The following is a 20,076-nucleotide window of genomic DNA, read 5'->3' on the forward strand; positions in this document are numbered from 1 at the left end:
TGGGAAGGTTGAGGGGCATCGATGGGGCACGTGTGATTGTTTATACAAGTTTTCATATATTTTGGTAGAGAATGATGGCCTGGCTCCTAAACTTTTAAGATGGCTCCTAGATTTTACAAAATATTGTCAAGCCCTGTACTACACCATTACTCTCCTCATATAACAACTCTACACCTGTAACATGCGGCCCTAACATAACATGAGCAGACAAGTCACTGGTTCCTACAAGATCCGCACACCTCTGAACAACAATGTGAGGCTGGTCAGACTCCAAAAGGCAGAGACTACGAGCGACCCACCAACAGACAGAGACTACCAGCAAGGCACCGCCAGGCAGAAGCTACAAGCGACCCACCACCATGGATGTGTATTCTAAAAATATTTTCATCTTATTTCACTGTTATTTCCCTAAAATAAAAGGCCTATATTTTGCGAGCAAAAGAAGGCGGTATGTGACGTCAAAAAATAAAAAGATAAATATTAACTCTGAAACCCTAACAAAAAAAATTATTTAACCAACACATAGCTACAATGATGAAATATATAAGGTTACATACAAAAGAAAAATATAGGATGTGACAGATTATAAAACAGATTTTTAAAATTTCCGATGACCAGACAAACAATAATGTAATTTTAAAGGATTCCAAGAAGTGAATTAACCTACGGTAGTTAAAAATATTCCCCTTAATAATGTAGACCAGGTAAGATAAAGGGGTCAATCCAATTAGGTGCGAATTGCGAGATGCTATTTTCTCTTTGAATTAGCATAGCAAATTAATTTTGCAATCCAATTAGCAACTCGCACTGAATCAGTCAGACTGAATTCACATCTTTCCATTCGCACCTCCATGAGGGTGAGAGATGGAAAGGAAAATCTTTATTTTAAGGTTAAAATGTAGGGACACTGTGCTGAACCCCTTGTTCCCTCCACCTTCAAAATATTGCTAAAGTACAGCACGTTCTTACCCGAAATGCTACTAAAACGTCAAGTCAATGCCGCTGCTCCACATTTGTTGCACCACCTTGCAAATCCCTACACTGGCTAACCCTATATTCCAGGATCTAATTTAGATTACTCCTGCTCAATTACAAAGCCCTCAAAAACTCCCACACATACATCTCAAAAGTCTCACCTTCATGTCCTCTTAGATTTGACCTGCACCTCACCCCCAATAACCATCTTTAACTCCCTTCTTCAAGTGTCACTCACTACCCACATTCGTATGTTTGAATAATTGATTACCAGTGGCAGACACGCCTGATCAGCCTGTCCCAGGTTTCAAAACTTCAAACACACTCTGAAAATCCACCTCCTTTCTAAAGCCCACCCTTCTCTCACCTGATACTACACTGTGTACAGCTTTCATTTTTCCAATACGCACTCAGAGACACTCACTTCTGCTGCCATCTCTCCTTTAACAAATTATAATTTCTCCACCAAACAGGATCCTACCAAACCTTTGCTATCACATCTGCACTTATTTAAAGTCTACCCCTGTTTTCTACAGTATGTGCTCTATTTTCTTGTACTGTATGGCACTGTGGACATGGTGGCCCAGTAATATAAAGATAGAAATCTAAAATCGATTCTAAAACTCTAGCATTGGTAAAAGTAAGCCGTCATATACATCCTATCATACTACAAACACCAAATAAATAACATAAGAATATAATACAATAAGACATCCACAAGGATGACCCAACAAAATTGCTAAAAATGCTGAGTGTTGTGATCAGATGCTTCCACCAGAATAAAGTATCAGGATTGGATGGGAAAAGCCTAATCAATTTTGGGTGTGAAAGGTGTATAAAACAGTTTTTTTTGTCTAGATTTATATTGTAATCCTTCCTAAAATGTCCCCTCCAAAAAAATAAAAACAAAACAGTAAACAGTCTAATGGTGATAGATTACTAATATTTAAAAAGCAAATTACTTTTTGCAACATGATATATATTTAATTTGCAATATAGCATTGAATCGAGGAAAATGTAAAATGAGCAGGTTAATTTTAAAGACAAATTATAAATAAATACAAAAAGAAACATCTGAAACATGGTATTCAAGGGGGAAGGGGGGGAGATGAGGAGAAAATAGCACGGTAAAAGTAAAATTGGGATGAGGAAAGAAATGTACATGTCATCTAAAAAGGAATAACAGATCAAACAAGTAACGAGATAACCTAATGGAGAGAAGGGGCCGTAAACTGAAATCTGGGAGATTATTGACATGAGAGTGAAAAGCCTTTTAAGCCTGTTTGGCAGCGAGGCAGCCTCCGTATTTGACTAGTGATAGTTTAACAAAGCTTGTATCACTGTTTTCTTTTTAATTAGAAATTATTTATAGTCATGTTTATAGTACTTTCTGTATTACAAGTGTCCATTGAAAATAAAACTTTTAAGCAAGAGAAATGATTGTTATTGCTCAGCAAAAACAACAAAACAAGGCGATAATTTGTGTGGGTGTGGTTATGTTATTTCAAGAAGCCTAAAACCACTAAGAAATATTTATACATAATAGTCAAACAACTATGCACTGAAATATATTTTCAGCATAGGACAAATGGACTTGTATGGATTAAAAAATATTGCATATACTGCACACTAACTTGAAAATGCCATTGCTAAATTAGACAAAAAGATTGAGATCACTTGTTTAAAAGTGTTTATTTTGTGTAGAACAGTTACATTAAGTTTGAACGTAATAAGATAGGAGTGTATCAATCTGACCATCTTTTATTTCTATATGGTTTATAGAATTGCCATAAAATAATTGCCATATCAACTTCATTCAAAACAAAGTCAAACATATAAAGCTTGACTCTTAATACTGAATACTTGATATAAGAATTTTCACTGTTGTGTAAACAAATGTGTAATAGTGAATATGTGATAATATGTTTGACAATATGGAACAGACAATAACTTTAAAGCAGTTGCTTCATCTGCACTGGCAAACATATGAATTACAGAATTCATGATCATGTCTGACATTAATATGGAACACAACTTTAGTGCAGCGACTTCATCTGTAGTAACACAACATATAGATTGTCTATTTGCAATGCATATACAAGGAGATATTTGGTAAACTAATGACATGTTAACATTACTTGTTGTCAGTTTGCATAATATAATTAAAATAAACAAAATTCACTTACCAGTTAGTGAATGTTCTCTTATCTCAAAACTTGCTCTGCAGCTCTGTCAGCGAGAGGCAGGCAAGAAGCAGAGATAGTGTTACGGAAGTCTGAGGTGCTGTGCGGAACCCGGCATTCATTCCATTCAGAGGAGTGCAACACTATCTCAGCTGCTATTGTACAGCCCATGTAATGAGGCTGTAATTACTCTATACAACATTTATGAATCTATCACTTTGCTTAGATCTGACTTAAATTCAAATATAGTATAGACATAGGTTTAAAATTGGGGGTAGATAAGGAATGTAGGATTTAGAAGCTAGTCAAGCCAACAATTCTTTTACATGGACATCTATCAACAAGCCAACAAAATAAGATACCAAAATAAGCCAAGTCATAATAATATCAAATACAACTTTCCTGCATTGCAGATACAAGAAAAATATACATTTATAAACTCTTAAACTAATCAATATAACGTCAACTGAAAAGTAATTAAAGATAACTGAAATAAGATGAATGTGCATCAAGGTGTCTACACGCAACATTTTATTAAAAAGATTTAAAAAAAAACAAAAAAACATCACAATAAGAAACGTACATCTCCAACAAATAATGAAGTTAATCAAACTTAATTAATGTCACTTCCTTGCTGACATTATTTATTTATTTGCATTTAAAAGCTGATAAATCAATCCATGTTTTCTTTTTATAAACAGTAAATGCATTTATATTATTAAGAACTATTTGTTTTTGAAACCATAATAATTTATATATATATTCATTTTTATATACACAGTATATATATAATTTAGTTATTTATTTCCCCTCTATCAGGAGCTATGGCTATTTTTATTATTCATTATTGTGAATTAAATTGTTCCATTTGGTCTGAAATGTTAATATTATATTAGCCTTTATCCTTACTGTGTGGGCCTTTGGGGGTAATGTAACAGGGACCGAGTTTGCTAAAGCAATGGTCTTTAAGCAATCTTGTTACGGGCTTTAAAGTGTCATTTTTATATTTTATTGAATTTTTTACAGACAAAACCAACATGGGTTTGCCAATTAAAACAAAAAATTAATCTTAAATCCCACTGCAAAATTGCCAAAAAAATCAGCACATTTGCAAACTCAGACCCTGTTACATTCCCCCTCTTGGGTTTAATTGTACAATGTAATGTTTCTATACATTTTTATTTACTTTATTTATTGACCACAGGTTTATGTATATGGCATTATAACAAAGCTGGTAAAAACCCACAACTAAAAGTACATCTGATGATAAAAAAATGCATCACATTACGCAAAATGACCTTTCAAAACATTCAGACTAGACACACTACTTCATTAAAGCTCATTTCACTCCTTTCCAGGCTGAATTCTAATGCCATAACAATTCCACTAATGTCACATAATACCTGGTAGTGAACTTAAATTTAAGAGACAGCAGTATTAGGCAACATGCCCCCACTAGTATTAGCATTCTTTAAACACACAAGATTACATAAAACACCCTTCCACTCAACACTCTATGGACACTGTACTAACGGAGGGAGCCCAGTGATCATGGAGACTACTCCTTATGGCCCCAAAAAAAGGAAATGCTTGGGCTACTAGACCAGCCATAGGCAACCCTTGACATTAATGCCACAAGTTTGAACTCAAAGATATTCTGCGTGTCAATCAGTCCTTCTCGTAGTACTCATGCTGCTCCTCCCTTACTGTTCCATATCCTTCACCCAGGAGAAACCTTTTCGTCGTGCTAGACCTTCTCCAAAACAGAGAAACTCAAGAGTGGCTTGCGTAGCTAGCAAGGCCTGGGCCTCTGGTCAGTGACCCTGCCAGAGTTAAGCTGGGTACACCTCTTACAACGGTGTGATGCGTCGATGTGATGTAACGATACATCGGGTCACCATACACACAACATGATCTGGTGTTTGATTGCGGAATGTATCATTACAAGCTGCATGTAACACATCAGCCGTGGAATCGTCCCATCAGATGGGACGATTCAATGAATGACGTCTGGGAACGACAGATTGGGCATACACACCAGTGTTCTCCCCAGGCTGTTTTGTATGGGTGCATCGCCCAGCAGAGACAGCCCACCACCCGGCACTCCCTCCAGCCCTGAAGTGCACCGTTCCCTGTCGCCCGGTCACCCTCAACGTGTCCTTGCTGACACGGACACAGATGCCGGTTGTGACGCCAAGCTGCCAGCCAGTTATCCCCAGTGGGACCGCCCCCTTCGTGAGATGGAGTCTTTGCAGTCTATCCAAGCGGAGTCTGTGCGGAGCTCTGGAGTCTGGACTCTGACACAGCGGCCGCAGCAGTGTCTCATAATAAAGGAGGGCAGGTATAGCCAGATTTAGGAGGGGGGGGGGGGGTGGCAAGTACACCCTGGCCAGCAGTGTGTCTGAGATCGGATCTTCGTTACTCATGTGATCCGAAGTGGTGTGCTACTGCTGAAGGGAGAAAGACCCTGGGTCATTAGTGCGGCCGCAGAGCAAAATGATTGGCAGACTATAATTAAACTGAAAAGTTGATATAGCTTTATGTGTATATAACCTTTCTGTGTTGGAAGTCCTGTGAGTGCTGCTGCTCTGCGTCTGCTGCATACATTGTCTCCCATAGAAGGCACCCGGTAATGCTGTTATTCAACTAGGGAGCAGGTACCAGCCTCTTTTCATTATCTAGCGTTCCCGCTAGGCTGTTTTAGCGGGGCGCGGCGCCCTGCCCTCCTTCTGGAGGGCAAAAAGCACCCTGCCCTGCAGGAGGAGGACAGAAAGCGCCCTGCCCTCACAGCCTGCGGGTGCCGTTCTCACCCGCGGGATGCAGTGTCCCGCGGGTGGAGAAACACGCGGTGACCCGGTCACCGCCAGAGACTAGACGCCGGGCGCATGCACCCGGCATCTATTCTCCCTTTCTGCAGCGCTTGGGGGCTGCCCGGTATGTCCGTAAGCGCCGGGCATGCCCCCAGGTCTGACGAAAAGGGGAGGAGTCTTATAGACACGCCCCCTTTTCATGACCACGCCCCTTTTCGGACGCGCATAACATTGCCCTCTCTAGCTCTGACGCCCTGCCTGCCGCCGGAGCTAGAGTTAACACTAATTATCTATCTATATCTCTATCTATCTTGATTTTTATATGTGATGGGAAAGGGAGCAACGGTCCAATTGTTTTGTTTTTCCTAAAATATGGGGGGGGGAGGGGGCGCTAGTCCCTTACTTTGCCCGGAAGCGCTCGGACCATTAGATGCCAGATGCACTGAAAGCCAGGGATGTATCTGTGTCCTCCGGCTATAATGACACGTCAGTAAGGGTTCTGGACTTCGTGGCGTGATGCATTCGGGCGGGAGGGAGTGCCAGGCAGTAGGTTGTATGGCAGTGTTCTCCCCAGAAAAATTATCCAGCCGGGTGGTATCAAGGAGTAGTTGGGTGGGGCATTCGCAATAATACAATGTTTTAAACCCTGACCTTATAATGATTTAAACTTGAACTATGCAGTGCCCCTAGACTGGCCCCTTATGCAGTGCCCCCAAACTGGTCCCTTATGCAGTGCCCCCAGACTGGCCCCTTATGCAGTGCCCCCAGACTGGCTCCTTATGCAGTGCCCCCAGACTGGCCCCATATGGAGTGCCCCCAGACTGGCCCCATACGCAGTGAGCCCAGACTGGTCCCAGCCCAGAACTTACCTGAACATGCTTGGCGGCGGCGCTCCCACTCCCGCTGCCTCGCTGTGACTGGATCTAGCAAGTGCGCAGGGTAAGCTCTTCACTTCGCGGGTGACGTCATGACGTCACCCGCACAGTGCATCACTGGGAACGCTTGCCTCTGAAGCGATCGGAGGCTTCTTTAGCCTCCAGTCGCTTCAGAGGCCAGCGTTCCACACCAGGAAGCGGTGGGTGACTGGGAATGCGGCATGGGGAAGTGCCGGGCGGTGGGCTGTTTCTGCCGGGCGATGTGCCCGCAGAAAACAGCCTGGGGAGAACACTGTATGGGTATGCACCATATTGGAGCCAGGGAAAGTGCCCCAAGTTTAAATCATTATAAAGGTCAGGACTTAAAACATTTTATTATTGCGAAGGCCCCCACCCGGATACTTCTTGCTACCACCCTGCTGGAAAAATTTTCTGGGGAGGACACAGCACACTATTCGATAAATATAAGATAAATCCTCCCAATCTGTGTCGGAACGATATAACCGACAATAGATTGCATAGTGTGTCTCCCAGCATTAGTCCTGTCTAATAACAGTACAACATTGTGACACTTGTCTTTGTCTCCAGCCTTCAAATTATCAATCAAACCTGAGCAAACCAGCTTCGAAATAGGAAGGACTGGGAAACCACAAACATATTTAGTACCCATCTTATACTTTTGTAAAGGACTGTGGCATTCCAGAAAATGTTATGCCTTGTAAAGTTAAACATCTTACACCAAAAGGGAAAAATGTTGCCTACACCTGTGTTAGATTGTAGACTGAGAATGGTAATAAGTAGCACATGCTGAACTGCTGAACTGTCATTTGTAAAAACTCAGGGCCTGATTCAGAGCCACTCGTAAGCGGCCACTCGTTCGCTCCGAGCGATGTTCGCACATCTGCGCATGCGTATGGGTTGTAATACGCATGCGCCAACCAGTCAGTGCGGTCGAGAAATCGTGTGTTCGCAAAACAGCGAGTGCCTGCTAATTTGAGTTACCGGATGAGGCGTTTGTGGGTGTTAACAGGGCAAGGGGCTTGAAAACGGGGAGTGGAGATCCGAACGCAGGCGTGCCAAAAACGGTCAAAACGGGCGTTTTAAGGGTGTGCATAATTAACAAAGCAGCGTCATCGGCCACGTCACTTGGTTGTCTCTTAGCCTGAACTGTTCGCATGATTGCGGTAGGAAAATACAACCACAAGCACTGCGAGCAGTTCAGACGCCTTTCGATGTACTCGATTAATCTAAAAGCGGAGATGACGCATGATGCGAGCGGCCAGGGGGCGTCTTTACAAAATAGCGAGCGCATGTTTCGTTCGCTCGCTCAGACATAGAGGCGTCAACAGAGCGCAAAGAGCGAGCGCTCAATTTAAATAGCCGGCCCCTTTTTCTGAACGAGCGAGCGCAAATAGCGTCCGTCTCTGAATCAGGCCATCAGTTACGTCTTCCTTCATTAAGGTATGACTGCTACACCCTACACCATTGCTGACCTGTTATCATATGTTAGGACGATTAAATTGCACTGGATGCCCCACACTGGGCGTCTATGCGCTGGACGTCTATGCGCTGGGTGCCTATGCAATTGAACAATTTAATTGTTTCTCCATTTGGACGCCTAAAGCCACGGGAGGACACATTTCATTGCCGACTTTGGCTGACCGTTTTAAAACAGCAATAAAAATGAACGCTAAACCAGGCTTGTTTAACATCAAAGCTCTTGATGATAGCGCAAAGCCCGAGATTCATAGATCTTATAAATAATTAGTTAAAGCGATGTCCATAAACATTGGCGCGATATGTCTCTGGCAAGTGGCACAGGCAGCATTGCAGATACCAATAACATTTAGCACCACCAGCCTATTGTGACATTGGATTGTCATCACTTCTACATGTAATAACAAAAGGCCACAAACTGTCCAAATGCGCATGATGTCAATCATGTGGCTAGATTTATAATATATATAACGGATATTATTATTAAGAACAGAAAAATAGCCATGGAGAATAGCTCCTGTGTTTACATTTTAAGTTGAATTTTAATAAACATTTTGCAATACATTGATGTTTCCTGATATGTAACCAAAAGGGTGCCAGCCGGCAAAAAGGTTAAGAACCACTGTGTTGCGTAATCAAAATGGGACCATCTCAATAATGGAAAAGTAAATACATGACATTGGAATGGGATACTGTATGTCCCAATGCTTTAGGAAACGATTGCTACTATATGAAACTTGCTGAAAAGCATTTAAGGACAATACAGTATTTTAATATTCACTGTGGGACACATTAAGATAAAGAATCTGTATAATTGCCTGTTATTTATTTTAAAGAGCGTTTAGACCTCATATAGTGATGCATATATATTGGGATATGTACATTTTAAACCATAGATGAAAACTTGATTGTTTTGTGCTTGGGTATAAATCATTCTGCGGCCTATTCATGGCCTCCTGCAGATTAAGGCTTCAGTATAACGTATTACACTGTGCACAAGAATCACATCATTACAACCAATACAAATTACAAAGCATGCTATGTTTACACAGTATATTCACAACTTATGGGGAAAAAACTACTCTAGAAATAGGGTACATTCAAAACAGACTTGCTGATAGTGATCACTAATCTATAGTGGAGCCACCTAGGCTTGAGAGGTGAATAACCCAAATTATATACAGTAAATGACTGATGAATTCCTGATTAGTCAGAAAATTATAATGCTTTGATATCTGGCTCCTCTATTTGTCAATTTGCCATCTCATGTGACTGAATATACCAGACATGCAGTCAAACTGATAAACTGATGTCTTGGTATAATTTGTAGACGTTGCCTCCGTCTTTCTAGCATCTTTCAATATCACTACAGTGCTGCCCTTACTGAGTAATGGTTATTGTTAAACCTTCTCACCTTCCTCTTAAAATCCCAATGTTTTTCTTGTTAAAAAGACTGGACCAGCCTCTGAATTTTTATTGTGACTTTTATCACTATTACTTCTATGTTCTGTTTCTCAACGTTGTTATTGACCCCTTGATGAAGTCTGAATGACGAAACGCGTTGGTACATCCATAACTGACTTCTTGCTCCTAATATAAGATAAGGCTTCCTTTTACCTGTACTATCTGTTTTTATGTGTGCTATTATAACTACTAATTCTATTCTTAATAAATTAATTTTAACACATTTTTATGGATCTTTTTTAAGACACCAATTCTTATGATATTAATTTTATGGTGGGACAACAGTGGCCGCTGATCCTTTGTTCCCATATTTCAAAATAAGCAACTTACCATTGCCATTTTAATTTTATTTTGGGGTTAGCTGATGCCCCTGAAGATAGGGGAGAGTCCTATACTGCTCCGTACCTGCTTTTACTGTGGGCTAAATAACATTCACAAGTGGCATTATACTCTTCCAATATATACATACATATACACACACATACACACACACACTGTGCCTATTCCATGTTGGTACAAAAACTACTGAACTGACTTTTATGGGCCAGATTTCTGGTTCCTTATGTGAATAAAAGAATTCAGAACCTTCTTTTACACTGGTCAAAGTGCACCTTAAAATACACTGTCCAGTAAAAGTGCAATGAGGAGGTACAAAATCCATCGTACTTAGTATAGGAAGGAAGTTGAGTGTCTGACTTATGACCAAAGTATTTAAGTCTCTTAACTGCAAGGAAAAGGCTGTGCGCATAGCAAAGAATGAAAGCCACTCCTAAATATGCCCAACTTCTTTCTGCCAGCTAATCAAAATAATCCCATCTCACAAAATTTAAAAAAACAATTTTCCACAAGTGCAAAATTAAACACCATTTTGCCACAAATTCATATTTAGCAAACACTCTTGGTTTGACCAATCCCCCCTTACTTCCCTTCCAAACCAGAGTGTGCAAACTTTTATACTTCCAGAAATGTCATTACAGAGTGATCAGAAAATGTTATGCTTGGCTTCTGGACACTCCCTGCTACAGCAACCACTAAATGCAGAGTATGTGACATGCAATGCTTGATATTCTACAGTTGAGGCCACATTAAAGCTGGGTACACACTGTACAATGTATCAAACAATGCAATGGGCGTCCCAATTTCACTAAATCCGAGGACACACGATACAATGCAATCTTCCGAATGACGGCACAATATATTGTGTCCAGTGATTGTAGCCATTTAATTGTTGCTCCAGTACACGTAGAAGCTCATTCAGACCCGCTCGCTAAATGCGTTTGCTCGCACCCAGCAAGTATGCAAATCCAGCGCACGCCCAGCAAGTCAGGCGATCGAACGGCAAGGCATTAGCACACCCACTATGCCTTGGCGTGCGATCACATAGTGTATGCAGACGCATACTAGCCATTCTTAAGACGTCCACTTGCGCACATCATCTCCTGGAAGTGAAAACATTGGTACATCGAGCACCATCTGATGCGATCGCAACGCTTAAGGTTGCCTAAAATACCCTGCCGCAAGCACTGCGATCACTTCAGAGTGAAATCCCACAAAGTCACGTGTACTATGACGCTGCCTTTTAATTATGCACGCCTCTGAAACTGCATTGAGACATCCAGGCACGCCTGCGTTCGCACCTCCACTCCCCCATTTCCAGTGGTCAGCCCCTGACACCACCCACAAACGGCCTCTCCTGTCACTCACTCTACTGGGCAATCTATACGCAGCGAGCGAACGCATCCCGATCACTCGCATTGGTTCACGCATGCTCAGATAGCGACTGTCGGCCAGCTACGAGCGTTCGCATCACAGCAAACGGGTCTGAATCAATTCCACTATACAATCATCAAGAAGAACAGTGCCAAACTTCAGAGGTACAATTGTCCAACAGATTGTGTGGTCCTGCATACACACAAGATGTGCACCACATCGTTCATTGCATCATCCCATTTGACGCGCAGCACAGAAGATGGGAAGATACGATGAATGACGGGTAGGGATGGACATTGGAAACCGATGGCTAGCAACCATCGATGCTTCCGATTCAATGGAAGTATTTTTTCCATCGAATTTGATGGTTGCCAGCCATCGGATGCAGCTTTCCGAAGCCCAATATGATGCCTGGAGGAATCGGTATGCAAGTCCAGCGGTTAGAATCCCGACAGCAGCTGTCCGACATGGATGAAAATCCCGATCTTCCCCAGGTAAGTATTTACTAACTTAATCCCCCCCCCTAACCCTCCTTAGGGATGCCTAACCCTAACCCCCCAGTGCCTAACCCTAATCCCCCTCTAAGTGCCTAAACCTAACGCCCCCTTCCCCGCCGCCTAAACCTAAGTCCCCCGGGTGGTGCCTAACCCTAAGTCCCCCCCGGGGGTGCCTAACCCTAAGTCCTCCCCGGGAGCCCTAAACCTAACCCTCCCCCCGCGGCTGTCCGCGCTCGGCATCACTCCGATCGGGATGCCGGGCGGTCTCCTGGCATCTGTAAAATGACTGGTATCTAGATTTAGACGCCTGTCATTTAACCCTCGCTGGGATAAAGCAGTCGGGAAGCCGGCCGTCGGGATTACGTCCGTCGGCTTCCCGACTGCATACCTGGCTGGATACTGGGGTAAAGCACACACCGCTACTCTGCATAGCAAAGCAGCTGGTGTGCCGCAGGAGAATAGACGCCGTGCCCATGCGCATGGCATCTATTTTCTGCAGAGGGGGAGCAGTGACGTGAACAGGAGAGCCGCGGGGCTCTGCCCCCTGCCACTTAATTAGTTTTTGCCATTGAAGTTTCAATGGTGGAAGCCCAGCCATCATTTGATGGTGGGCTTCCCATGTCCATCCCTAATGACGGGTTGAGCATACACACTATACGATGTGTACAATATATTGGCCCAATCCGTGTCAGAACGATATATTGGACGACAGATCTTATAGTGTGTACCCAGGTTAAGAGCATGCTGAACATCAGATACAACTTTGAAATGCGTGGGGCACAGCCTCCACTTTTATACCATATTGCCATGGCCTGAGTAAAAAGTACTATGCCTGGGGGTTCTGTGGAAAAACCCTTAAGGTGCCCACACACATAGCAATATTTTACACGATCAGGCCGATTCCGACGAATCGTGACGACAGATCGTGTAAAATATGGCCAAATCGTGAAGAAATCGTGAGTCCTAACTGACAATCACGTCCCCGCTGGTCGCACATCGCATCGTCAGATCTGCCGTGCAGTAGGGCAGATCTGACAATCTGGGACAAAATGCCCCGGGAAAAAAAAAAGTTAAGATGCACGATAGATCTTAATGCTTTTTACTCCAAATCGTGTGTAGGAGCTGCCGGGGGGAGAGTTCAGGGGAAATCGCACACATCGGTATGTGTGTGGGCACCTTTAAAATAAAAATGTTGAAGCTACAGTACATCCCATTAAAACTACTGAATACAATATTAGTATAGTTCTCTTACCAAGCACCACACAAATCATCACATAGAAAGTTGGCAAACTAATATAAAGTTCAAGTGTTTCATCCTTTGTATTTTATTAGCCTAATAATAATAATAATAGTTTTCTTGATTTGCCACAAGTGGCAGATATGATTAGAAGTAGGGATCGCGATCACATTACAGAAATGCCCAAAAGGCTATCAGGTCTCATGTGTTTCACCAGTTTATGTCACCTGAGAACTTCCAGAACAGGAATCCACTAATGACAGGCACCATGTGACTCTCCCTCTTCTGTAGAACTACAAGTCCCAGACTCACCATTCTACAACAGACGTGACTCAGGTGTGTCACCTGCCCACCTCTGACAAGTTGAAGCTGCTGTCAGCACCTCCATATACTTTTACTGCCCACTCACATCACTGTAATGCCCCCCAGCCATTGCTCAGCTCTAATTATTAATAGCCAATCAGTGCGCGCTGATGTTAGTTAAAGTATAATGGCTGGCGGACGGCCCAGGGATCCTACCTCCCCTGTAATGGCCACAGGCTCCCCGTTGCGGCCTCCGGTGCTGCGGGCAGTCACCTTATACGTTGAATCTCGGCAGGCTCAGGCCGCGCCCCCTTCACTCGGTGGCGGTCTCTCTGGGTCAGGCAAGTTGAGGCCGCACGCCGTCTCCTAGCAACGCTTCAATCTGAATTCTGCAGACTTTACCAAACGATGTCACAGGGGGGAGTCAGAACTCGGCATTGCCTTTTCTTCATACAATGGTTCATTCCAAAATTAATTCATATAGATCCATCTCTCTAGTTTATCTTCCCCAACATGACACACTACACACACAGTATGCCGCTAGCGTGTGGTATGCAAATGCTGTGCTTATTTGTCATATACAATCAGTGCCATCAGTTACGCAGAGAAGAAATGCATTTTCTTTTGTTCACATAAATGTTTTAATTCCATTTTCACTACTGTTATAATGGAAGAGCAAATGTCCATCCCACCCAGTGTTTCCACTTTTCAAATTCCCTATTTCGTGTTCTCAAACTACTTTTCCTGGTCAAAATCTCCAATGTCCCTGACTCCCTGTCAAATATACATTTAGGAGTCAATAGAATCAGGAGTGAGTTTGCAAATGAATTGACCATTATTATTATAATTATTGAACAATAATAAAAAGTAAACAAAACCGCCTGTTTCATCAGTAAGTATATTTCCTGACTGGGATCAAATTTCCCATAAACTTGTCACAAAAAAATCCCAGTAAGTGGAAACACTGGGCCCTATTTCTAAACGAGACATAACCTCTATAGCACTCGCTAAAGAGTTATGTCCTCCTTTCAATATTTAACAAACACTGTGGGAGAGATGTATGAATGGGCGTTATGGGGTTTAGTTATGTGCGCTGATGCTACTTTTCCCCCAGGTATTAATGTGGGGTTGGGTGTTAAATGACAGTGGTGCTATGCGCCCCATCCAACAGCTGCATCTATAGATTTAGGCCCTGATTCAGAGCCGCTCGTAATCGGCCGCTCGTTCGTTCTGACCGATGTTCGCACATCTGCGCATGCGTACGGATTTTAATACGCATGCGCGAACCAGTCAGTGCGGCCGAAAATCATTTGTTCGCTATATAGCGAATGCCTGCTATTTTGAGTGACAGAAGGAGGTGTATGTGGGTGGTAACAGGGGAAGGTGCTTGAAAACGGGGGTGTGGAATTCGAACGCAGGCGTGCTTAAAGGTCAAAACGGGCGTTTTAAGGGAGTGCATAATTAATACAGCAGCGTCATTGACCACGTCACTTGTTTTTTTTTTACTCAGAACTGCTCGCAAAATAGCGGTTGAAAAAACCAGCCACAAGAATAGCGAGCAGTTCATACGCTGTTCGATGTACTCGATTAATCTAATAAATAGCGGAGATGACGTATGGTGCAAGCGGCAAGGGGGCGTATTTTTCAAAATTACAACCGCAAGTTTTGCTCGCTCGTTCAGACTTAGAGGCGTGAACAGACCGCAATTAGCGAACGGTTCATTTGAATAGCCATCCCTTGTTTTAGAACGAACGGACGCAAATAGCGAGCGGCTCTGAATGAGGGCCTTAGTCAGCTGCCATTGCACCACCACAGCAATGGCAGCACTGTCCCTGGCTGCGGCAGCTGCAGGGCCCGGGGTTGTGCTCAGGAGATCTTAGATCTCGCGCATGCCCACCCTAGGCGGCCAGGAGGTGCTGATGAGCTGTGAGGTCTGGCAGGGATCGCCGGATGGGGGAGTTTTCACTCCCTCACTCTGGCAGACGAGATGTTAATACATCTCTTCTGTACTGCTTCCTGCTTGGCCTCGGTAAAGAGGTGAAGCAGGAAGAGCTATAGCGGCACGATCCATGCCATTATAATTCATCTACCCCTATATCGCATATGCCGTCTATCGAATGATTGGTGACTGTGGAGCAGTCACCTCCCACTTTTTTGGACCTCACAAGTTTAGCAGGGTAGACCTGAGCTCAGTGTGAAAGGGGTTAACCCAGGAATAACCCAGATCGAAGGTGCAGTGTAAACGGGGTTTACCTGGGTTGGAGCCATGTCCAAAAAACCAGGTCAGACCGATATGCCGGCCCCTGCCACATAGTGCTGCATAGGATCTTTAGCCGCTTCGCCTGATCTTACTACATGTACAAAAGATCAGACAATGCGGCTGATGACCCCACGGGAGCACGCACTACATGATGTAGTGTATACACACTGGAAGAATTTAACGATCTGTCGTTCTGATGCATCGAAATTGGACAAATCGTTAATAAAATTGTCTAGTGTGTAGAGACTTTAAGGGTCCTATGTAATAATAATCGCACAACTACTACAATATTAAAGATCCGTTTTGTGGTGGATATTTTCATTTTTAATGGTGGCGCAAGAGGGAGACAGGGCAGGATGGTGGATTTTGAGGGACACAAGGCAGGGTGGTGGATGTTGAGAGACACAGGGCAGGGTGGTGGACTTGGAGGGACACAGGGCAGGATAATGGTAATGGAGTGACACAGGGAGGTGAGGCTCGAGAGACCCAGTGGAGAGACATTTGAGAGTCACAGGGATGATGGTGTTGCAGAGATGCAGGGGGTGGTGCTGGCGAGACGCAGAGAGGGATGTGGCTGGAGAGACCCAGGGTGAAGGAGGTGACACAGGAAGCATGAGCCTGGTTGAACCTCTGTTGTATGATGATATATTTCTACACAAATATAGGCATCTTCCGGACCATGTGATATTCTACATGAACATCGGATACCAGCGGAAGACGCTGTGGTTTTCCCGCATTTCTAAAATGTACTAAGCACCTCGTGCCGGTGTGTAACACCATGGGCTTCTTATCAGGACGCTCTCTGAGAGGGATCCAATCGGATCCCCCCAGCTCCCCCGTGGCGTGCATCCTTCTGCGCTGCTGAAGGAAGCCAGAGGGACTTCTGTGTGTTAAACCCGGAAGTCCCTCAAGCCAAGGATATCGCAAAAGTGCATCCTGCCCCATAGATTTTTATTGTTAAGGTGGACACCAATGGGACTTTTCTCCTTGGGCTCTATTTGGTCTAGATTCGGCCCTGCAAGTTGTGACGCACTTGCATGACAAGCAGCCCACTGGCACCTGTCATAGCAAGCAGAGCAGCCTGCAGGATCGAGCACCCCCCTAGGTAGGGGATTGGAAGGCCCCATCTCACTAGCTGCTGTGCTTAGCACAGCAAGCTGTAAATAGATGCCATGCCCATGCACTTTGTGTCTATTCACTGGAGAGAGGGTCTGGGGACATGCCCTGCAGTTCCTGGAGCACTGGATATGCCCCCAGCATGCCAAAAATTGTGGGGCGTGACTCACGAACACAGCCTGTTATGCAAGGCCCATGCCACTTGCCACAAGGCTACAGTCCCTTTTACTTAGGAGCACCCAAAGGCCCTCATTCAGAGCCGTTCGTTAGCAGCAGTACGCTCGTTGCGTTCCGATGTTGTGAAACCGCGCATGCGCCGGTGTAACACTGCGCATGTGCGTACGGCAGATTGCGATCTTTTTTTGACTCGTTCGGCAAATTGATAACAGGAAGTGACATGTGAAATGTGATTGACAGAACAGGCCGTTTTTGGGCGTTGACGGGGGTGGAGATGGGAAAACGCAGGCGTGGCGAGGCGTTTTTGGGGCGTACATAAATTAGCTCATGCGAATGTCAAATGTGTTCGTACCAAGTCATACGTCACTGGCTGATTCTCTTTCCGTTCAAACTGCTCGCACAGCTTGGGGTGCGGATTACTCAACCACAATGGCGATGGTCTTCTCCTCCGGTCCGGGCCTCCTCGATGTTTCCTCGATTTATCACGGCTTGTCAGAAAAACAATCAACTTTGAATTGAAAACCAGCTTGTAATGTGTTTTGAAACTAGTTTTTTTGGTTAGCACAAAACCGTACGCAGATGAAAATCTCAGCAGCTAATTTCAGGATTACACAATCAATTAGCGTACATTTTTAGGTATGTTCTTTACAATTTTTTTTATAATTTGTGATATTGTAACAATATTGTCATCATGTTTGTGAGTATTTTAACATTTTCCTTTGGCCTGGCGAATTTGCATCCTTTTTTTAATTTCAAAGTGTTCCTTAAAGAAACAATTTTTTTTTTAACCCTTTGTTGTTGTTTTTTGGATTTCGTTTTTGGCTTGTGGGCCAGGATTAACTCTAAACCATTTTTCAAATAATGTCACAATACAATTGAGAACATTTGTAATTTTTTTTATTTCATCAACACATTTTTTAATATTTCATGTACATTTGGCAATTAAAGTTTTTGGTCATTGTTAGCCAATAATAAATGAAAGAATTATCCAAAAAATATTGCCAGTTTTGGCAAATTTAAAAAAAAACATTAAAAACAATTCACAAGAAAGTAGAGGGAAGTTTTGGCCCTAAAGGAATATGGGGCAAGCACAGAAGGAGTGTGGGAAAAGTAGCCATTGCTGTCATCGTTTTTTTCCCCGTTTGGCTGGGGTAGGGTGAGCGCCAGACCGGGTCCGGGATGTCCTCTGGCTGGCCTGTCCAGAGGCAGATGTTGTGGCCTCTGGACTAGGCACATTTGGAGGAATGGCTGTTGTTGTGCCAGAGGTGGAGGATCCTGATGTTCCGGCAGGAAGGGAGGTCGGCTCCACCATGTGCTGGCGAACGAGCTGCTCCAGGGCATTGGCTATTCTGATGTTGGCCCTGGTATTTTCAGCCAGGGCCTGACCAATGGTCACGTTGGCCTCAGCATTTTGCTCCAGGGCCTCAGTCACCCGTAGCAGACTGGCGTCCATCCTCTGCAGAATCTCCGTATGGTAATCCGATTTAAAATTGAGGTCTGTGAGGAGTGCCACTGCCTGCGAGGGGGATTGCCCTGGACTGGCTTCTGCAGGGTCCTCAGCCGGATGTACTGGTTCCTCCCCTGCAGAGCCAGCAGAAATTCTGCGGCCAAGGCTCCCCTCTGGAGCAGACTCATCCGCCTGTGTCTCTGTGAGAAAAAAGAGAAAAGAGGAACATTAGAATCTACATATTGTCACAAAAACATTTCAGAGTTGGTTACATCACAACATTTACCTGGGACAACATGAGGAGCCGCAAAGTCTGGCATGTCCGTATCCATGTTGGACACGCCAAACACCTCCACATCCTGCACACACCCCTGTGCCAGCTCTTCCAAATCAGTCAGCTCCAATGACACAGGGGTGGCACCCCCACCTGTCCCCCTTGCATGCCTAGCCCTGTCAGCCAGTTTTTGCTTCAGCCGATATTTGAAGTCTTGCCATCTGTGGGTGAAAAAGTTGGCATTATTCCTGCATTATTTGGCCCTGTATCCACTTTTCCTTTATTTATTTTTTTTACTTACCGGCGTTTGATATCCCGGGCTAGACGGACCACCTCACCCACCCTATTGACAGCACTGGCTATCTCCTCCCACATTTTCCACTTCTGGCTTACACCCATATTCCTGTCTGCCTGTGGCAGGATGTCCACACACTTCTGAATCAAAACCTCCATCTCCTTTCTTGTGAATTGTGGCTGCCTTTTCTTTTTGCCAGCTTTGGCCGGAATACTGGGCCCAGCAGCCTCTTCCATGTCATCCTCAACACCTATTTACATTAAATAATTTAAAATTTAGATGTCAATCTTTCACTAAATTCTGGTTCTAAATAATCCTTGAATAGAAAAGAGAGAAATACTTACCGGCCGCCTCTTGGCCATTGTTTGGCTGGTCTGTAGCCATTTTGCTTGTCAAAACTTGAACTACACCAGATCGTTTGTGTTTTTCCGTGACGTATTTATACATGCGTCCTTATTATTCGACCGCATCATTGATTGTGCGTTCCTATGATCCGTCCTTAATTTGAGCGGGAAACTAAACACTATTTATGGCTTTTTGCGACTCGAGTCGAGGTGGCGGGTGTCTGTTTGTTGGAGGTTGCGTGGTTAGGAGTGTATTGTTGGAGGGAGTAGTGTCTGGAGGAGGTTTTTTGGAGTTGGTTCGAGGCGTTTTTTTTTTCTAATTTTCCGTTCGCATATTTTGGTGTGGTTATTTTATTGGTGGTTTATTTTTGGAGTAAGTTTTTTCCCATCATCCTTGTTTAAATTATGGATCTACAAAATAGTTTTTTTTTTTCTTAAAATATTATGTATGTTTTTCTTTAGTTTATTTTTGGCTGTGCCCCAACAAAGTTTTTGGACTGTGACTTATTTATCGTGTATTGGTAAGTTTTGATTATAACTGGATTTTAAAATGTTCATGTATTGTTCTTCGTATATTTTGGACTCAGTAATTTTTTGGGGGGTTTTTTTGTG

General features: G+C 43.7%; 1 protein-coding gene across 5 annotated transcripts in view; it reads right to left on the minus strand.

Moving 5' to 3' along the window:
• WDPCP (WD repeat containing planar cell polarity effector) overlaps positions 1-13,897 on the minus strand; it is a 373,120-nt gene extending 359,223 nt beyond the window's left edge. For 4 of the 5 annotated variants that reach the window (XM_088477498.1, XM_088477496.1, XM_088477499.1 and 1 more), the window contains exon 1: positions 13,768-13,897. The gene's annotated coding sequence lies outside the window, so the exon portion shown is untranslated. The remainder of the gene's footprint in view (positions 1-13,767) is intronic. The other variant, XM_088477497.1, reaches the window with a different exon arrangement.
• Positions 13,898-20,076: the final 6,179 nt, after the last annotated feature.

Source organism: Taudactylus pleione, unplaced genomic scaffold, assembly GCF_031769625.1.
Source record: "Taudactylus pleione unplaced genomic scaffold, aTauple2 ptg000201l, whole genome shotgun sequence".
NCBI classification, from domain to species: domain Eukaryota; kingdom Metazoa; phylum Chordata; class Amphibia; order Anura; family Myobatrachidae; genus Taudactylus; species Taudactylus pleione.